This window comes from Chelonia mydas, chromosome 13 (genome assembly GCF_015237465.2).
Source record: "Chelonia mydas isolate rCheMyd1 chromosome 13, rCheMyd1.pri.v2, whole genome shotgun sequence".
Classification (NCBI taxonomy): Eukaryota; Metazoa; Chordata; order Testudines; family Cheloniidae; genus Chelonia; species Chelonia mydas.
The window spans coordinates 25,477,651-25,495,359 of record NC_051253.2 but is presented as its reverse complement, the minus strand read 5'-3'; the positions used below and the strand labels follow the sequence as shown (position 1 = coordinate 25,495,359).

The following is a 17,709-nucleotide window of genomic DNA, read 5'->3' as shown; positions in this document are numbered from 1 at the left end:
ACGCTGCAGTTAACAATTGATTGGCGGAAGGGGGCCTTTGGGCTTTTATAGCCTTCCTGACAGAGCTATTTTTAGAATGAAACACACTCAGAAGTTGACATCTTCTATTTGAATTCATCTGCTGTTTCCAGCCAGTCTTGGCCAATATCTACTGGCTCACCCTCAGCCAATTTTAGTTTTTGCCTTTAAGATTCTGAACACAGTCTATGCCTAACCTTTATAATTTTCTCAGTTCCTAAGGGACAGCATGCTGATTGCTTGTTAAAGGCTAAAGTGCATGAGCTTTTTAAAAAAATATCCACCACCACCTAACCAATACTTTCAGAGGTCCTTATTCTTCACAGCACCATTCCACGACTTGCCTGCAACATGCCTTTGTTCAAGGCTAAGCTGCCAGGATCACAACCAGTGTTTTATTTTCTATTTAAATAGATCTAAACTGCTGCTGCCGCAAAGAACAAAATAGGCACCGCAGGATGTTAGCTTTGTCGTTCCTGTTTACAGAGCCAGCACAGTCACAGTGGATCACCTGCCCATTTCTCAGTGACCTCAAGGGACAATGGCCATTACTCTGAGTTTTAATTTTTTATTATTTGATTCTTTTAAGAGCACCAAACCCATAATTTGTAAGGTAATACAAAGACTTTCCATGAGTGATTTGTCACTTGGTTTCTTTTCTGCTGTACGCATCCCCCCCATTCACCTCACAACCATCTGAAGGAAAAACACAAACAAACATCTAATTTCCTGGTGCACAGAGGCCTATCCACTTCCCCTGCCACACAGAACCTGCATGGGGGAAGTAGGTGGGGCTGCACAGACGGGCCAAGGTCAGGAGGGAGCCAGTACTCATGGGGTGCAGCATGGTTCGCTTCTCCTGCATGGGGTGGGGTGGGGAGGAAGTGAGACAGGTAGGGTCTCAGCTGTGGAGACAACCCTACCATGGCAGGGAGTGGAAGGCTTCCTCATCTCCTACATGGTGACTACCCAGCCCCCCGGGGGTACTGGGCACCCCTCCCCACCATGATCACCGAAGGACAATGGGAAGGGCATGTGCATGGGACATGAATCTCCAAAGGGGGACAAACAAAAAAAGTTTGGGAACCTCTGCACTAGCACAGTGCTTCAAGATCTAAGTTGCAATAAACCAGATGTGAATTTAAAACGGGCTGCGCCCCACCTGCCTCTCCCCCCACCAAAAAGCTATAGCAAAAAAGAAATTATTTCCAATGAAAATTCAGAACAGTCCATGGTTAGGGTTTGCAGCAGCAACCCCCCCGTGGTCAGTGATACTAGGTTTGAATCCCCTGCCCCTCATGGCTGTGGAGACGGATTTGAATACGTGAATCATAGCACCTACCTGAATCTACATACAGACTTGAAACAACTGCTTTAATACATGGCTTCTCGGCTTAGGGAGTCAAAGTCCCTAGGGCTCCTGAAACCTACAGGTAATACGGGAGAAGGGTATAACCACTCTATCCTTTGTGTCTTGCTTAAATGAGAGAGTGGTCACTGTGCCCATTTCACCTGCAGCAGTACGAAATGCCATGCTATATTGTATTTTATAAGCACCGTGCATCCTGAAGGATTGAAGAAGCTACATTTATAGTGCATCCCTGACATGAAGCCAGCGCTGTTGGTGGATGATGGCAACAAACTGGCACAGATCAAGGCACAACAGCATGTGCGAGGGAATTTTGGACTTGGAATTTGTAAAAAAGTTGAACGCGCTGTTTTGTTACGTGAGAATATACAAGTCTAGTCACTGAAGCATATTTATATAAACAGTTACACAGAATTTGTCTAGCTTTTATATAGTGGTTTTAATCTCTAGCTCTCAATGTGCTTTACTAAATAGACAAGTATCATTCTCATTTTACAGAGGAAAAAAAACTCAGGCAGATTTAAGCGATTTGTCCAAGGTTACCCAGTAAGCCACTGCCAAAACTAAGAACTGACCCAGACTTATGGGTCTCAGTCCAGTGCCAGCCACTGTATCATATATATTCTCAGCAGGTATGAAGAGACATCTAAGTATCTCCCATTAGCAGATTTGTTTTTTGTTTTTTAAATAAAAACTGTCTGGGAGCAAGTTTAGTGTATCTATATTTGTGTGTGGAATGTGTGATGTGCTAAACTTCCTTAGAAATATAACAGAAGTCTGCCACCAAGTCTGCATTGCAAAGATTTTCTACAGTATACGCAGTCAGCCACTCACAGTAGCTTCATCATGCATGTAACCTGCCTCCCTACAGTTGTCTCAGCCTTTACTTGCTGTATCTGCTTGTTTCCTGTTAATTACATGCAGATGATTCAGATCTGGCCTTGCTTGCAAGTCAAATTACAGAGTGCACTCCAGGTACTGCTGATTAACAATCTACCTCACAGGGAGCTGAAAGAAGGGAGAAATATATACACAGCTGAAGCCTGTGAGAAAGTCTAGCACTCCTGCTATAGCATGAACACACAGGGGCTAGAAGAAATGGAGTACTTGTGGCACCTTAGAGACTAACAAATTTATTTGAGCATAAGCTTTCGTGAGCTACAACTCACTTCATCGGATGCATTCAGTGGAAAAATACAATGGGGAGATTTATATACATAGAGAACATGAAACAATGGGTACCCATATGCTCAAATAAATTGGTTAATCTCTAAGGTGCCACAAGTACGCCATTTCTTTTTGCGAAAACAGACTAACACGGCTGCTACTCTGAAAACTGGGGCTAGAGGCACCCTTAATCTTCTGGCTTTCACCATAAATTACCAGTACACCAGTGGCACTTGGCTAAGTGGTTGTGCAGAATGAGTTTTAAATTCTGCATCTCTTCCCACTTATGTTTGTTCTAACCATTTATTGATCTTCAATACAGTGACTTTGACATTAAATGGGGGGAGGCCAAAGGAACCAGTGATTGAACAATTCTGAAATTCACAGATCTTTCAAATGTGAGATATGATTTATTTATTTATTACCCAAGACCCCACCTATCACCTCATTCTTGCGACATATGGATGTCAACAAGGTACCTGGGATTCCCCCGCCTTACTACACTCTGGGCAGAACTTACTCTTATATACAAAGTTTCAGAGTAGCAGTCTGTTAGTGTTAGTCTGTATCTGCAAAAAGAAAAGCAGTACTTGTGGCACCTTAGAGACCAACAAATTTATTTGAGCATAAGCTTTTGTGAGCTACAGCTCACTTCATTGGATGTATTCTTATGTACAAGTGATCAATGGCCAGAAGGAGATGGCCCTTCCGATTCTCTGACTAGCACTGTAAAATTGTTTCCTCCCCCTCACTCGTACAGCCTCTACTGAGGAAGATGATACATTCTTGCTTCTAAAACAGATGCAAATGAGATGTGGAGCTGGTGTGATTTTTGTCTTTATATGGGCAAAACTGAGACTGTTTGTATATGTTCTTACAAGCCTAGCTAAGATCAAAGATGAAATATTAATCAGCATGTCACTCTAGGCACCACAACTCCAGAGAGCGACATGGTAACAGTAAAAGAAAGTGTAGCTAAAGAGTCAACAACAGAGGGGGAGAAAAGAAAAAAAAAAAAAAAAAAAACCCAAACACAAAACACAAGTCCACCCAAACCAAAGAGAGATTATTAGAGAAGCAGCCTTCCTCCTCCTCCCATCCCTATCTCTTCACATATATAAACTGAAGGTCAGGCTCAAAACAATTCCAAGCAGCAGATGTTACTAAAAGCAACTATGCAAGACACCCAAAGTCCATTTCTTCAAATCCCATTTATTCATTTCCTTGAATTAAATAACTATGGAGAGTGGCTATTTCCACCTTAATAAGATCAGCAACATTATCCCACCTCCTAAGAGGAGTGCATTAAAAAGGGAGGGGCCCAGCTGTCATTTATTTGTAATCTCTCCTCTCACAGACACAGCACAGTGGGTTTAATTTCCTCTGGGTACACCCACAATAATTACATCAGCCTACAATGTCTTGACCTACATTCTCTGTTGCCAGGGCCTGTATTAGGTTTCTTCTCTGTTACCAACTACCTTGCTTTTCTTTGTAAAGAAGGACGTCACTTTCCTCAGCCTTCAATGGAAGAAAAAGAAGAGCGGTTGCCATATATAGGGCCCCATAAACTACACTATGAAGGGAATGTCAGGGGGACAGGCCAAGAAGCTAGCCTAACCTGAATATTATAGAGCTCTGTCATTCCCTCTCCAATATTTTAAGTAGTTAGCACATTTCCTATATGAATATAACAAACCTTTCTAAAACAAGAGCTGCAATACACATAAAAATCTCAGCTTCCCAGCTGGGTAACAGCTCACCAGTGCATGGTGTTAAGCTTATGACACAATAGGTGCGTGTTACATATAGGTTTCCACTCTGCCTGCACCAGTTTTGTAAGTGTCAGTACCCTGTCCTGGGTCAAACAGGAAAGCAGATCAGAGGGATAGTGTTTAGGGATTCACCAGCCTGTGACCAATCTGAGTGACTTTATGCAAACACAGCTGTCTCTACCCGTATCACTTATACCACTGCTTCATATTGTATAAACCCAAGAATGTGCTCTCTCTGGAGGGGGGCTGGCCCTGTATTATTTGTTTGTACAGCACCTAACACAAGAAGCCTAATCCCCCATCTGGGATCCTTGGGCACTGTTGCAATAGAAATAGTAGTGTACACACACACGCGCGCACGTAAAATAAACCAAAGCTATTCCAAGTTTACACATTTGCCAACCCTGATAGTGTCCTTTTCAAAGGAGAGGACATAGCCCCAGTAAGAGGTTTTCAACAAAAAGTGAAATGTTTTCTTAGAAGTCCAGGAACAAACATAAGGCTGCTCTGAAGGTTGTAAACCCCTCTATTTTCATACTATACCATACAGCTTTCATTCAGGAGGACCCCAATGTAATTCCCAAAAAACAGAAGTCATCTAATCCATGACTGTATGCAGCCACCTATATGAAATACAGCAGTAGCACACAGCAACTATACACAGAGGTTAAAAAAAACATTGTACATAAGCAAAACTAAAGATGTGAGGATGGAGAAAGAGCAAAAGTCTCTCCCTCCTCCCCCCAAAGAATGCCATGGGACCCTCTTGTAAGGACTTAACAGAAGAAACACTCAATTCTTCCTGTACTACAGCAAAGCATATACAATTCTCTGAAAAAGAGCACCTTAAAGATTCAAAAACACGTTTTGCAAATGCCCTAGGTTCTCAAGGATGTTCCCAATTTGCCATCATGGTTTAACGGTATTTGATGTGTAACATCTTGTAAGGGAACAAGCATTTATGTTACTTTCTCTGCAAGAGAGTTGTGCTGGGTTTCTGGCATTCACTAATGCCCCCCTAGCTCAGAAGTCTTCCTACCCCACAAGGGCCCGAGCTCTACAGGAACATTTCCCACCTGGTTAAAAAAAGAAGGTTTTTTTTTTTTTTTTTTTTTAAATCAGAACATTTCTAAGAAAACCCAGTATCCAGACATGTGCTTTTAACTGTTAGACACCCACAAATGTCAAGGATTTAAAGGAGTGAAGTGTCAGATCATACCACCCATGAGAGCTTCAATTTAAAATATGCTATCCCACACTGCAGGGATTCACACCAATATGTTCATCTCTTTTCAGATGGAATCACAATTTTCTTTGGCAGGGCTGACGAGTGCTCTGTATGTGAAATCTTAGGAGAAACACTGAGGAATGAGATACATACTTAAGTGGCAAGTTAGCTAGCCACAGCCACTCCCAGGCCCATCTGCAGTAACTATTACTGGAACTTCTAGTGGCATTTTAAGTCTGATATTTTCAGTTCCTAACCATCCTTCCAAAAGTAGTTTTCAGTGCAGACTTTAAAGCAAGCTGGGGCAGAGGGATGTAATTCAACTCTCTACCCTAAAGTTAGGCTTAGCAGAATTTGACTTTTAATATTACTATTATATTATATATATTTGACAGACATTGATGTTTATTTTAGGCTTTTTTTCTATTTTTAGAGATTTAAATTTTCACAGTTGTAGGAAATTATGGGGGGAGGATTCAGACAATTTAATGACAGTAGGTACTGATTTAAAAAAAAGTTAATGTTTTATACAGTGAAAACACCAATTGTCAACATCACATGTCAAAATATACAAAGTGAACATCCTTTAATCAAACTCTAATAAGTTCTCAAGCAGCATTTTCCTTACTTTGCCTATCTATATTTCAATGGTCATCAATGGAAATATTTTTTCAGTGGTTTGTGTGTACGGTTAAACAGACATTTACCAACATTTACTGATAAAAATCTAATACTTCACAGCCTACCTAAAGGTACCTTTTGGACATGCATCTTCATTTTGGAAAACAGACAGGGCTCTAATTCAGCTGGCATGTGGCAGTATTGCATACTGGTACCTCTCAGGCAGCTATCTTATTCTTCAGAATCTCAGCTTTCATTAAAAAAAAATTACGTCTCTAGAAGTTTCAGTTGGAGAAAATCAACTGTGAACCAAACAACTGATTCAGAGATGCCTACACACAGAAGTCTGCAGAAAGCCTGGAATGATATAGTAGAGATGCGATTTAACGTATTAAAAATTGTGAGGTGCTCATATGCTGTGGTAATGGAACCATGTAGGTACCTGAAAGTGATAGTACTGCCCCTTTCATCTCAACGAGCTGCTCCATTTTTATAACTTGGTATCAGAATCAGGTGTCCACATTGTTAATTTCATTCCTCAAGCAGAAAGCATGGTGGGTCACAGATCTGCACATTTTACTGGGAATGACTCTTTTTGGTACCATGGCATTTAGGAGAGACACCACTAGCATCCCCACAGTAAAAGAGGAAGACCCAGGCTCAACTAGCCTAGCAGCACCTAAAAGCACACTGAAGTTCCACTGGAGGGGAAGTTAGAGCTGCATGATCATATTTTAAACACTTGCGCAATTTGAGAACTCACACGGGTGGAATTTGAAAGAGTACCGTACTGCTGTCCCCAATGTGACCCCTGTATGCCTGTTAAAAAATGCTTCACAGACTAGAATCCCCTGGAGCTATGGTCAATAAGCGTACCAGACACACAGTAACCACTGCCAGAAAAATGTTAGCACAGTCCTCTGCCCACAGCAGGTTTTCCAAATTGTAAAAGGTTTGCAGTGTCAAAAGTTCAGCTTGCCCCTAAAGCTAAACTGAAGTGTGCCAACAACTCGATAGTTTGCAGAGGAGGATGGGGAGAGAGGAGAAAAGCAAGGAAGTGAGAGAGTTGAGGGAACCAATTAAAAAAGGATGACAGCCGTCCTTTAAAAACAGCATCGTCCACGTGACAGAATTAATTTCCTCATTCTAAGGCTGTGCACGGTTTGTTTACTACACAGTTTCTGCTCTACAGACACAACAACATGAGAGTTTATGCTAATATCAAACTCCCCCCACCCCTTACACACTCACCAAAGTGATGCTTTCATTCAGAGGAGTGATGAGCTGGCTCCGTCCCAGCCATGAGTCACCCCGGTCACAGGAGGAGGAAGTGATTTATTTGGCTGCCTTGACAGAGGAAAGATGCTGACAAAGGGACCAAGGAGTGTGGACCACTTAGCTAGAGGCCATTAGCACTCATGGGGACCCATACATTGCACCTTGAATGTTACCCAGATAGACATATTACTGTAGTTTGTTTCACTCTTCAGTGTTTGTAGTAGTTCACTTGTCTACACGTTTTGGGAAATCTCTTGCTGTTGCAGCTCCAGTGACCCCATCACAAATCATCAGCCAGGAATGAACCTGGGGACTTTTAGCACTAAAGTCACAGACCACTATAACCAGACCTAAAGCCATGGTTACACTTGGAGCGCTTTGTCTGGACAGGGACACCATGTGCTATACCAGCAAAGAACTCCTAGTGTGGACAACTTACATCAGCAAAACTGTTCTTCCCTGCAAGCAAAATAAGGTACACCAGAAAAAGTGCTGTTTGATCAATAGAGCTATATCTACACTAGGGGCTTTTGCCAATACAGCTCTGTTGGTCAGGGATCACACCTCTTCATACCCAGGACAGATAGATGTTTGTACTGTAGACAGAATCTAAAGGAGTAACTATTGGCTGGCATCAGTAGACAACTTATCTGGGGACTAGCTAGGGCTGGATTAACCTTTTTTAGCCCCCCCACTCCTTGAGGCCCCACCCCTGCATGGCCTCTTCCCCCCTGCCCGCCGCTCGCTCCTCTCCCCCATGCGAGTGGTGGGCAGGGCCTCGAGGGGAAGAGGAGCAAGCGACAGGTGGAAACTTGGAGTGGGGCTCAAGTGGAGCAGGGCTACGGTCTGGCCGCGGGAGTCTCCTCTAAGTATGGGCCCGGCGCAACTGTAAACCCAGAATTGGGACTAGCCACTAGACTGGGGTGGGGGAGACACACTTGGAACATGGCCAGTTCTACACTTATAAAGTAGATCAACTAAACTACTTCACACAGGGCTGTGAAAAAGTCTGTGTCCTGAGCACCATACTGAAGCTGACCTAACCCCTTGTGTAGACACGGCTAGATTGACAGAAGCTACCGCCTCTTGGAGATCTGGATTAACTACATTGAATGGAAACCCCCCTTGACTGACATAGGAAGCGTCTACTTTACGGCACTACATTGGTACAGCTATAGTGTAGTGTAGACATACCCCATGACAGTAGCCAATATGGAAGTATATAGACCTCAAGGAGTTTCCAGCACTGACACTGCCATGCTACACAAACATTCTCTTAAGAGAGACCAGTGATGGGTTGACATGAGTGTTCCTATCATTGTACCACAGGTGGGAGCAACAGTGGGAAAGTTGTAAGCATTATATCATGTTGACAAAGGCACAGATATTACAGAACAACTCCACCTTGCAGCCCGCTCGTCTAAAGGTGACTATGCAAATTCCAGTCCCCATTCACACCACCACTTTGCCCTCTCACTTTCAAATATGCTTCACAGCAATTTAAAAATATGCCTTCTCTAAAAATACACCTTCCCTAAAAATATAGGGGCTCTGCAATAAAAAAATCCTTCCCAAAGCAGTCCACTGGGCTGCTCTTTTGTCCAGTGACATATACCAGGAGTCTTTCACCACCACAAAGGCCTTGTACACACTGAGGATTGTAAGAGTTCTCATCATTGCTACACTACTGATGCGCACATCAATGAGCGCACTAGTTTTAAAGTGTCTGACAGCATTTTTTACTGCCATGTCATCAGATGTGCTCTGAGCAGTGTTAAATGACGGATGCAAAAGAGCTGGAGGCCAGCCTATGTGAGCATTCAACTTCTGTGGAACTAAAGCTTTTGAACCTTTTTTGGTTGTGAAAGCTTTTAAAGAAATTTGGAAGGTTAGTTTATAGTCCAAGTATAAACTGATGCACTGTCATTTTAAGCTTGCAGATAGTTTTCTCCAAGGAACAGCAGGAATTGTAAGTTTCCCTGCTGCTGCCCAGAACTGGTCTTTTGGCTTTATCACTAGCTATTAGGCAAATGTTAACTTTCACTGACCAAAGCAAGATCACAAGAAGAAAAGTATAATCCCCCTGTTACTCCATTTCACGTACAAAAAAATCCCAAACCAACCCCCTTCCTCCCCCCGACATACACACAGAGGGCAGAATTATGTCACTAGATAAATTTCTTCCTTACCCATGCCAGTGCTTTAAGTCAGTGGTTCTCAATCAGGGGTACGTGTACCCATGGGGTATGCAGAGGTCCTCCAGGGGGTACGTCAACTCATCCAGATATTTGCCTAGTTTTACAACAGGCTATATAAAAAGCTCTAGCGAAGTCAGAACAAACGAAAATTTCATACAATGACTTGTTTATGCTATTCAGCGGTTCTCAAACTGTGATCATTTTAATGGGGTCGCCAGGACCAGCGTTAGACTTGCTGGGGCCCAGGGCAGAAAGCCAAAGCCTGAGCCTTGCTGTGTGGGGCTGACGCTAAAATCAGAGTTTTTAAGTGAAGTGAAACGTGGGATATGAAGGCAAATCACACTTCTGAAAGGTTGAGAGTCACTGCTCTAAATAAGGAATTGAAGACCTCACAATTTTATATCCTGCAACATAATCAAAGACAAACACTTGACATTCTTTATGCATTTAATTTTTAAAACACTTACTAAAACTAGCCAATTAATTGTGTTTACTCCATGCTAATCATTTCAAGACTATCTTGCAGCAGCAGTTCCACCAGTTAGTTATGTGTTGCATAAAAATGCATTGTCTTTTGTTGTTTTAAAATTTGCTGCCTTTTAGTTTCATGTAATGCCCTCTTATTCTTATATTACGGGATGGGATGAGGAGCACTCAGACCTTTGCTTTACTGCTTATTATTTTAACACTGAAAAGGGAATAAGAGGACAGAAGATCCACACAAAGTAAATAATCCCCATTCAAGAAATGCAAGGAGGCTGAAGACCATTGGTAAATTCCAATACAGAGAAGATCCGGCTTAGGTTAAATTAATGGTGCCCAAACTTTTCTTGTGGACCCTCCGCCCTCCAGTAATGGAATCTGTCTGCACCTCCCCTCCAAGGGGAGGTACTGCACAGCCAAGCCTTCCTCAGCAGCGGAGCTTGGCCTGGGGTTGGAGCTGGGGGCCAGGCTGGGAGCAGAGTGGGCTGGGTGGAGCTCCCTCCTCCCCCCGTTGGGAGCTGGCCTGGGCCCCACTGCACCGAACATTCCTCTGTGCCCCTCTGGGGAGGGTGTGTCCCACAGTTTGGGAACCACTGGGTTAAACAAAGTGACACAGAGGAAAACTGAATTTAGTTTGAAATGTATTAATTCTGTGTAAACTACTAAAGACAGGCAGACAGCACTCACTTTTTTAATTTGCTGGTCTCTTGAGGAGGGAAAGAAAGTCATCCCCCATAAAACTTTTTCACATACAGGTGGATGAGGTTTTTTTTATTTAGAGGTTCAATTATACAAAGATGACTGGGAACAGGATTGCTAGACACCAAGGCACAGATGCAACACAATGAAAACCTAGGCTCTGACATCTAAGGAGAGAGCACTTCTCTTGCAAAGGTCCCTCTTCCTCATGTCAGTGGTTGTCCTTCAGCCCACCACTCGCTCAAGACCTTCTGTTCTGTAGCCTTCTTCCCACGGCCCCAGAAGCTTAAGGGAGAGTCCCAATTCTTGCACGGTAAAACATGTTTACACTAGCTCAGTCAGTCAGTCAAGCCTTAGCAACTGTGGGAAGTTTCTGAAAAACTGCGAAGTTGCAAAGACTACACTGGTTCAGTTCCACCAATATTTTGAATCTTTGGGACCTCTAGTGTAGATGGGTTACCATTACTTTAAGCCTAAAATTTAACAGCGCTTGGAGCAGATCTACCTGACAGTGCTAAAAAGGCTTGTCAGCATAAGGCTCTCAGTGTTATCAGCAGTGGAGCTGAATCAGTGTTAGCAATGGTAGGAAATTTTGTGCAACTGTTTCCCTAGAGTATGCATGGCTTTGTGGAATTGTCTCCATTTGCTGAGAGAACAGAAAATAATTTCGGAAAGCCTGTAATTCTCCAAGCCACTTTAAATAAGTGATCCATCTAAGTTTCTATTAAACTTTCTGGAAAGAGGCATATAAGGAAAAAGATGAAGAAATTTCTTCTTTGCTTATTCAGCACTGAGGTTCCCTACCCACTGTTCCACAAGTATATCCCAGTTCTACCCTTACAGGTAACCTTCCTCTAGACTCTGCCATTTGCTCACAGGTTGCAATTGCAGCTGCTGCGTTTATAGATGGGACCATTCAATGTCAATGTGACACATCAGCTACCAAAAGATATTGCAGAACTACTGCCAGAAAACTATGCCAACAGTTCTCCACACCCATATGACTTTAAATTCTTCATAAGCTAAAAACCAAACCACACCCAGTAACAGAGAGAACGTGTGTGTCAGCAAACAATATGAAGGAAAACAATGCAACAGAACCTCTCCACAAGCGAAAAAGGGAAATTCAACATGTGGAGAGCCCCTGCTCTCACCCACCCAATTAAAAAACCCCAAACATTAGTCAAGGCTGTCTGCCTAACAGCAAAATGTCCAACTGAACAATCAATGCCCAAAATTTAGGTTTTGCAAGGTTTTTACCATTCATAAAAGTTTTACGTTTTTGTTTATATTTAAGCCATTTCCCCCATTAAGTGTTTGCAACCCAAGACATGGCAGCATACTAGTGCAGAAGAAGTAGAAGCTGACTAGGATATCTTCTTTGCCCAAAGCTGACAGTAGTAAAGTGAGTAGAAAAGCAAATAAAATTAGTAGAAAAGAAAAACTTATAATTAAAAAAAATCCACTTTAACAAGCTAGCATGTTAGTTACAAAGGATTTATATCCTAGGGGACAATTGCTCACTAGACTGTAGAAACCTACATGGTAACCAAAACACACAACAAACAGAGTTCCCAACTTGCCTGACACACTAGTTCTGACAACTTTTAGGCCTTGAGACTCACGCACTACACCAACACTATAGAAAAGGACAAGCAATACATTTTCAAATGATATGGACTGTTTTTAGCAATGCAACTCCTTACTGTAACAGGAAATTGACCATGTACCTTGGCCCCACAACACCTTGGCAAAGACTTTGAAAGCTGAGGAAAATGTAGCTACCTCCAACATACACAGCAGAGCACAGCTGGGTTAATTTGGAATATCCCTAATTTCTTAGTAGCATGGTACATAAAGTAGTGGCGCAGAGAAAGCTATAATCTAAGTCTGCTGAGGTTTTCTTGGTGTCCCCCAACTTAGATTTTCTAAGAATTTTAACCAAACATTTTAAAAAACAATGGTTCCTTGTTATTTAGAGTGGGGTAGCACCCAAAGCTTACGAGGTGCTTTCTGGAAGTGAGGGGGCAATTTCATTTTACAAAGGAGCCACTGTGCATGCTGAGGCTTACAAATGCAGTTTAGAGAACAAACCCCCAAGCATTAATTGGAATTCTAACACATTAGCAGAATACTTATCTGTGACCCAAATGGCCCTGAGCAAGAGACAAGTTTTTCATCTTTACAGCTTGTACTAAAGTCTCTCGTACTAAAGTCTCCACAAATGCCAAACTACTTGCTCACAATTTACAGACTCCCTATAACATTTTAGGTAAGGACCCAGATCACCACATTTTACAGCAAGTGGAAGCAGCCGAAGAACGTTTGGCATCACATATGCACGCAGTAGTACATTTCCATCCACACCCATATCAAATTGAACCTGCAGCTTACATGAGGCTGGGTGCAGCTGTTTTAAAAAGTGCAAACTTTTCCAACAGGGGGAAGGCGGTGTTAGAAGGCTAACACATTTTCACCCCCTTATTTGATTTAGCAGATCTAAAGGGAACAAGACTGAAAGATGAGCTCCCTGCCTCACTGCAGTGCTATTTTGTATCTGCTGTTATTCTGAGTTCTTTCTAGGACCTCCCCCATTTTCTTTCTGCCATTATGCATTCAGTGTCTTCTGTCTGACTTGCTGACCATTTGGCCTCCCAGGAGGATTAACAATAAACCACAGAGAAGGGCCATACCAGAAATATTAAAGCATCGGCAGCACTGTGCATATGATGGGTTGGTAGAATTTTACTTTTATAATTGACAGATAATATAGATGTTTTTAAGCATTTTATTTTTACCAATTATTTTTTTACAACTTGCACAATTATGAGGTTAAAGAATTTTTTTTTATTTGGATCTATTTTCAGTTTTGGAATCTTACAGAGGTCAGCTAATTATTTAACAGCTGAGCTGAGATTCAAAAAGTTAAAGCTTCAAAACCATTAGAACACAAAATGTCAGATTCACATGTCAAAATATACAAAGTAAATATCCTTAAATCAAGCTCTAGTAGGTTCTCAAGCAGCATTTTACTTACTCTGCCTAGCTGTAAATTTTGACTATTATCAGTGGAAAGATTTCTTCATTGTTTTGTACAGTGAAATAGATGTTTACTGACATTTAGCAACAAAAATCTAAATCCCCCAAAACTGTGCACATACTGCTTTTGGCAATTTACATATTCCCACAGAGCAGTCTGTCCCTCTTTCCTGACTTCAAAGAAATACAACAAAGGACTTCCAGCCTTCCCATATTCTTATTCCAACTGCAGTGTTGCTCCCTTCCCCCCAAATCTTTTAGCTCCAACAGAAAACAGCTGTCTCCAAAACAAAGCCAATGGAATTCCATAGTTATTCTGCAGGGGACTGTGGAAGCTTTTTGCCCAAGACTGTAAAGTGCTGGGGAACAAGAGCAGAGTCTATCAGTAAGCACAGATCTATCCTAATATTATCAAGCAATGTTGCTGACTTCATTTTTCTTGATCTGATCCACATCAGAGGAGGTGCGGGGGGAGGGCGGCCTGGCTGCTGGGGGGAGGGAGCATGCCATAGCATGCAGCCCAGGACCCTCGCTAGTGCAGGGGGGCTCGGTGGGGCCAGCAGGCTCCCTACCTGGCTCTGTGCCTCCCCGCACCAGCAGAGTTGGGGTGTGTGAGGGGGCAGAGGGTTGGGGCATGGGACAGGGTGAGGTGGGCTCTGGGCAGCGCTTACCTGGTGGGCTCCCGGAAAGTGGAGCCCCTCCCCCTCGCTCAGCTGCTAGGTGGAGGCATGGCCAGGCAGCTCTGCATGCTGCCTCTGCAGTTCCTGGGGGAGGTGGGGCATGCTGCGGGGGCCCAAGATTGCCACAGCAGCAGCCGGTGCACCTGGTGCAGGTGCTGCCTGAGCTGCCCCTGAGCCATGTACACTGGCTGTGGCAGAAGTTACAGAGGTCATGGAATCCATGACAAACTTGCAGCCTTAGCTATGAACATTGAATAATATGTATACAGTCTTCATATGGCTAGCAGTCTAGAAACCAATAGCTGAGGGGTGTCAGATCTGAGAAGACCTGTATATATTCTTTATCTATTCTGTTGATCTTTAGTTTTCCCTCTACACCCTTCACCAATGTATCCAAGTGCTGTATAACCCATCTGCTTTTCGTAGTAACGCAAGCAGTACACAAAGTCAATGCTTTTTGGCTCGACAAGCCCCTACTCTAGACCAGGGCAACAGAAACTCTGTTGATTATAAAGTAAGCCTGAATCCAGTGGCAAACAGTGCCATGACAACAGTACAGCTCTTATTCTAACACACAGGCCATAAAACGAATGCTGAAGCTAATGAAATAGCTAAGATCCGAACTGCTGGTGCCCACTCAGATTGGGAACTAGCCTGAAATTCTGAAGACAAAACCTGTCACAATGAAGAAAACTAGCTAAAGTCCCAATCCTACAAACAGTCGTGCTGTTGTTGCCATGAAGACCTTCATCAACATAATCTCAGACCTGTGACCAACTGTTAGGACTAATGCTCACCACGTGACAATCTGCCTCGACTAATGCTCACCATGTGACAATCTGCCTCTTGCCCTTCTTTCTCTCCACAACCATGCATCCAAGCTGCTGTTAAAGCACTGAGGAACAGGCTTAAGGCTTGAAAATACAGTTCAGTTAAGTTACCCTCCAATCACTCACCTTCACCATGAGGGAAAAAAAAAGAAACTGTACCTTGCAGACTTGGAACGCAGCACTGTTTCCATAGAGTCTGCTTTGGAGATAAACCAGCTGGGACTTTCAGAAGAGCTTAAGGGAGTTATGTGCTGGACTCCCTTAGTGGTGCATTTTCAAAAGCACTGAGTGATAGCCTAACCCTGCTTCCACTAAAGCTGTGATAAAGCTCCCATTGACTTCAAAATGGACAGACCAACACTGAAGACTTTTGAAAATGCCACCCTTTGAAAGTCCCAGCCATGCCAGACATTTTGAAGACTGCCTGAGGTTGGAGGAATAAAGGAAAATTGTTGGCCCTGAGCATCTCACTTGCTTTCAAGCAGTTAGTCCTGTTTACTCCAATTGTTGCTCAATCACCAGGCTGGTTTTAGGATGAAAATTCAAAGTCTCAGCAATTTATATTGCCAGTTGGGATGTCAGCCATCTGTTGCAGTGATTTCCAGAGTTACTATCAAGTCTCACAGCATTCACCTGTGGTACCCCAAAGGGATCAGTCTGCTTGAGAGAAGTGTACAGCAGGGGGAAATGAAGGTTTGTCCTTATCAGCCCAGTTTGATTAAGAATTTAACACATCTTTTTTCTTATCAATCTAGAATACTTATACACTAACAATCGCTGTACTAGTCGAGAACCTGAATCTTTAATGTATTTATCCTCCCTACCGAACAAGGGTTTTATTAAGTGATATTATCTCCATTTTACAGATGGGAAACTGAACCACAGACACGCTAAGGCCATGTCTACACTAGCAAGCTTACAGTGGAACAGCTGTACTGATGCGGCTGTGCCGCTGTAAAATCGCTTGTGTAGCTGCACTATGCCCACAGGAGAGAGCTCTTCCGTCAGCATAAGAAAATCACCTCAACAAAGGGGGGTAGCTATGTTGGCGGAAGAAGCTCTCCCATCAACATGGCACTTCGCACACTCCCACTTATGCCAGCAAAACTTATGTCGTTCAGGGATGTGTGTTTTTTCACAACTCTGAGTGACACAGTTTTGCTGAAATAAGTGGTAGTGTAGAAGTGGAGCAAGCCACTTAGGCCAGGTCACACAGGAAGTCTGGGGGAGTAGGGAATTGGAGCTGGATCTCCTGAGTCGTAGGCTAGTGCCCTAACCATTGGACCATCCTTTCTGTGAAACAATATCAGGAGTTTTATTTACATCAAATTTCTTAAATTAACAGAAACCTTCAGAGAGAAAAGAACAAACGAATCTCTAGGATCTAGCTGTCACAGCTAGAGTTAGGAGATAATTAAAAAGAAAAATGTGAGTTACCAATCACTGACTGTAACTGAACAAAGATACACCATAACCAATGGTTAACACTTCAGAATGGTGTCCCTCCTCAGAAAAGTTATGCTTAAATCTCAGCCAGGATTAAGGTAGAAAGACCAGTGGGGCAGGAATGATTCAACCTCAATCACTTGTGTCAACGGACTAGCAGATGTGGTTTAAACTTTATTGCAAACTTTATATCAGACTGAGAAGAGATCAATATTTCCAAAAAGAGGAACCCATATGAAGTATTCCTAATCTATTAGGGGTAAAATCAAGACTGGAGTGCATGCAATGGGACTTTGTTTTTCTAAGAGGAGAAATTAAGGGGGAAAAAAATCTCCTACCCAGTCACTGACAATCTCCAGCTGGAAAACCCTTTGCAATATTAGTAGTAGAGGGCATTTACCACCAAAAAACATCACTGCGGAGAAATGAATAAATCAGGAGAAAAAAACCTGCAAAGACCATCGTTTGTCTAATTTCTATTGCCTTAGAATCACATGAACCTGCTAAAATGCTGAAGTTGTCTTTTCTTCCACTCCCAGCTACAACTGTATGTTAATTCTTAGCCAGCCAAATGGGCTGGTACATTCCAGGAAACACAAACTGGGTTCCAGATGGCTGTTGCCTAGCAGCAGCCCACATACTTGGTTGCTTAGGGAACGGGTTCCTTGCATTCTCATTACACAGCTGTCTGCTGGAACTGTTACTCTTGTCTGGGAAGATTACTCACTCAGCTACAAGCTGAGGCAGGAATTTCAGTCAGAACATGTCACTGAATAGAGATGTGGCCAGCCAGCAGCTAAACTGAAGCAGAGTGTTTGGGGGCAGGGTGGATGGCAGTGAAAGTGAGAAAAGATTACTCTTCCTATGTGAAAAATCAA

At 42.8% G+C, this 17,709-nt stretch overlaps 1 protein-coding gene across 7 annotated transcripts in view; it reads right to left on the bottom strand.

Annotated features, from left to right (window-relative positions):
* The window catches only part of DLGAP4 (DLG associated protein 4), a 335,649-nt gene that overhangs the window by 16,593 nt on the left and 301,347 nt on the right, over positions 1 to 17,709 (bottom strand). The window lies entirely within an intron of this gene.